Source organism: Neomonachus schauinslandi, chromosome X (genome assembly GCF_002201575.2).
Source record: "Neomonachus schauinslandi chromosome X, ASM220157v2, whole genome shotgun sequence".
In the NCBI taxonomy this organism is placed as follows: Eukaryota; Metazoa; Chordata; class Mammalia; order Carnivora; family Phocidae; genus Neomonachus; species Neomonachus schauinslandi.
The window spans coordinates 48,249,806-48,254,367 of record NC_058419.1 but is presented as its reverse complement, the minus strand read 5'-3'; positions in this window follow the sequence as shown (position 1 = coordinate 48,254,367).

The window sequence follows — 4,562 nt, the reverse complement described above, 5'->3', positions numbered from 1 at the left end:
CGCTGTGTCTCTCTCTGTCAAATAAATAAATAAAATCTTAAAAAAAAAAACTGTAAAACACTATACAGATAAGCTATTTGTTTTATTTTATTCTGTTTTTTTTTTCCCCCAAAGATGTTTCCATTCTTATTCTCCAAATATTTAAACTTGTAAGACAAGTTTCAAGTTTGAAAATTGACCTCAAAATCCAAGACACTATATGTTCCTGTGGCTGCCCTTCAGAATAGTGAACTATAACCATTTCATTTTATTATTCTTAACTTTTTATATTTAAATAACTTTAGATTTATAGAAAAGTTGTGAAGATAATACAAAACGTTTCTGTATACCCTTTATCCAACTTCCCTTAATATTAGAATCTTATATAGCTATAGTAACATTACCAAAACTAAGAAATTACTACAATACTACTACTAAATGGCAGAGTATTCAGACTTCACCATTTTTTTTTTCCTGTTACAAGATCAAATTCAGGATCTCTCATTACATTTTCTATGTCCCCTTACTTTTTTCAATCTATGATGGTTTCCCAGTTTTCCATTCTCTTTCATTACCTTGACATTTTGAATACTCATCAATTATTTTGTAGAATGTCCCTTCATTTGAGTTTCACTGATGCTTTTGGTTGATTAGTTGAGGTTGTTATGGTGAAAAATACCACATAGCTTCCCTTTTCAGTATAAAGAGTATATGTTTTATTACTGGTCACATTAATTTTGGTTAAGGTGGTGTCACCCAATTTTCTCCACTAAAGTTTCTATTTTCCAATTTGTAATTAATAAATATTTTGTGATAGATACTTTGAGGCTAAGACAAAAGATTTTTTTTACCTAAATTTCTGCCCACTAATTTTAGCATTTATTGGTGGATCTTGCTTTTAGCAATTATTACTTAGCATTCTCATGGTGATTTTCTATTTTCCCCATTTATACTACATTGATTAATTAGATTATTCTGTAAGAGTTTTCAGGGGCACCTGGGTGGCTCAGTTGGTTAAGGGTCTGCCTTCGGCTCAGGTCATGATCCCAGGGTCCTGGGATCAGGCCCTGCATCAGGCTCCCTGCTCAGCGGGGAGCCTGTTTCTCCCTCTCCTGCTCCCCCTACTTGTGCTCTCTCACTCTCTCTCTGTCAAATAAATAAATAAAGTCTTTTAAAGAAAAGAGTTTTCACACTTTCTCCATTTAGTTATTTATTTAGTCATTTATTTATATCAGTGTAAACTCATGAATATTTACTTCATGCTTTGGGTTATAATCTATCAGCAACCTTATTTATATTTTTTGGTCAAAGTGATCCTGTTTCAGTCCTTGAGAGCTCTTCAAGTTGGCTCCTGTGTCTTTCTGATATGCCTCTATCATCCCCCCAACAAACCTTTTTTTTTTTTTCCTAGCACTTCCTTACTTTCTGGCACCATAAGATATCCCATATTTATCTTGTATTTTCCTTTTCCTAGACTTGTGATTAAGTAGTTCTCCAAGGAGCACTGGGTACTTTTATTGAAGAATGGTATTTAGAAGCTATAATCTGGATACTATGTGTACTTATTGTTACTGGGGTGTCCACAAGTTTTAGGCCCTCTCAGCAGACAGAACTAGAATGTATCTAAGGCAAGTATCTATACATATCAACATTCACTTCTCTATTTTAAAATATTAGTTTTTCCTGATATGTACATTTTTTAGTATACCATGAGTTTGTTTTTATTATTATTTTTTATTGAAGTAAAATTTGACATAAATATTGTATTAGTTTCAGGTGTACAACCAAGTGATTTGATATTTATATACATTACAAAGCTATCACCATAATATGTCCATTTTAAATCCAACTCAACTGAGTTTATTTTAACCTTTCCTTTTAACTTTCTTTCATGACAGTGAGAAACTTGGGTTACATTATCTCTAATATGCTTACTCATTTGTTAAACCCTAGTGTAATGTGCCTGTTTTGTTTCTGTTTTTGTTTTTTGATACAGGTAAAGTAGTTTCAGAATTTCTAACCCCTACTTTGATGAGACACAAATTTAGTTTTACAGTATCAAGACAGAACATAGTTTTCAAGTTACTTAGTTCATTATTTGTTATTCCTCTGTCCCCTCTGAATACCAATAAGGACAACTTGGTTGATAGTATCGTTCAAGTCATGTATAGTCTTACAGATTTTCTGCCTCTTTTTTCTATCAGTTTGTTTTAGGAAGAAGTGTTTAACATTCTAACTCTGTGGATTGATTTTTTCTTTAAGTTACATTGGCTTCTGAATCATATATTCTAAAGCTCTGCTGAACAACACAGGAAACAACAGATGTTGGTGAGGATATGGAGATGCAGATGTTGGTGGGAATGCAAACTGGTTCAGGCACTCTGGAAAACAGTATAGAGGTTCCTCAAAAAGTTAAAAATAGAATTACCCTATGATCCAGCAATTGCACTAATAGGTATTTACCCAAAGGATACAAAAATTCTGATTCAAAGGGATACATTCACCCTGATGTTTACAGCGGGATTATCAACAATAGCCAAATCATGGAAAGAGTCCACATATCCATTGACTGATTATTGGATAAAGAAGTTGTGGTATATATACACAATGGAATACTACTGAGCCATAAAAAAGAATGAAATCTTGTCATTTGCAATATGTAGATGGCACTAGAGTGTATAATGCTAAGCAAAATAAGTCAGTCAGAGAAATACAAATACCATATGATTTCACTCATATGTGGAATTTAAGAGACAAAATAGATGAACATGAGGAAAAAAAGAGAGGCAAACCAGAAAAAACTCTCTCTTAACTATAGAGAACAAACTGAGGGTTGCTGGAGGGAAGTGAGTGGGAAGGAGGGGTAAATGGGTGATGGATATTAAGGGGAGCATTTGTGATGAGCACTGGGTGTTGTATATAAATCATAAATCACTAAATTCTACACCTGAAACTAATATTACAATGTATGTTAACTAACTGGAATTTAAATACAAACATGAAAAAAGAAAAAAATAAGTAAAGCTCTGCTGTTAGCTAAACACTTTTATGATTGTTTTATCTACTTGGAGAATTGACCTTTTATCATAATGTAAAGTGCATTTGTATCCTTGATAATATTATTTCTTCTTCTAAAGTCTACTTTATCTGATATTAATATAAATATTCCAGGTTTCTATTAGTTTTGCAATGGATATCTTTATCCACCATTCTGTTTTTAATTTATTTATGTCTTTATCTTTAATGCAAATTTGTTGTAGACAGCATATTGTATTCAGTTTGACAATTTATAGCTTTTAGTTCGTGTGCTTACACCATTCATACTTATTGTGATTATTGATGTGTTTGAATTAAATTGCACTATTTTAGGTATCTTCTATGTGTTCCATATGTTCATTATTTTTCTCACTTTTTTGTTTTAGTTAAATTGAGCATTTTTGTGATTTCATTTGATTTCCCTATTGATTAATTATTTATAAATCTTTCAAAAATTTTATCCATGATTGTTCTACAGCTTAACCATTATTGAGAGTCTATCTGCAAATAAAAATATAACACTTCTTATGTAATATAGGAACTTTAAAACAATGTATTACTAATCTTCACCCCTCTTCACCCCCATTCTTAATACTAGTATTCTCATACATGCTATCTTTACATATGATAAACACAAAATTCCTTACTACTATTTTTGCATTAAAGAGTTACATCTTAGGGCAATTACAATTAGCAAAAAGGGATTTTTACTTTACCTTTAATTTTAAATTTCCAATTCCTTCTTTTAAATTTTGCACAGTAAAGTTTCTGTATAGCATTCCTTCTGCCTGAAGATCTTCCTTTAAAAATTCTAATAGATTAGATCTGCTGACAATATATTCCTACAATTTTTGTTTTTTATTTTGGTTTCTTTTTTTTTTATTTTATGTTATGTTAGTCACCATACAATAGCTCATTAGTTTTTGATGTGGTGATCCATGATCCATTATTTTCATATAACACCCAGTGCTCCATGCAGTACGTGCCCTCCTTAATACCCATCACTGGACTAATCCATCCCCCCAACTCCCTCCCCTCTAAAACCCTGTTTGTTTCTCAGAGTCCATAGTCTCTAATGGTTCATTTCTCGCTCTGATTTCCCCCCTTCATTTTTCCCTTCCTTCCCCTAATGTCCTCCATTCTATTCCTTATGTTCCACAAACAAGTGAAACCATATGATAAGTGACTTTCTCTGATTGACTTATTTCACTTAGCATAATCTCCTCCAGTCCCAACCATGTTGATGTAAAAGTTGGGTATTCATCCTTTCTGAAGGCTGACTAATATTCCATTGTATATATGGACCACATCTTCTTTATCCATCCATCTGTTGAAGGGCATCTTGGCTCTTTCCACAGGTTGGCTATTACGGACATTGCTGCTATGAACATTGGGGTGCATATGGCCCTTGTTTTCACTACACCTGTGTCTTTGGGGTAAATACCCAGGAGTACAATTGCTGGGTCATAGGGTAGCTCTACTTTTCATTTTTTGAGGAACCTCCACACTGTTTTCCAAAGTGGCTGTACCAACTTGCATTCCCACCA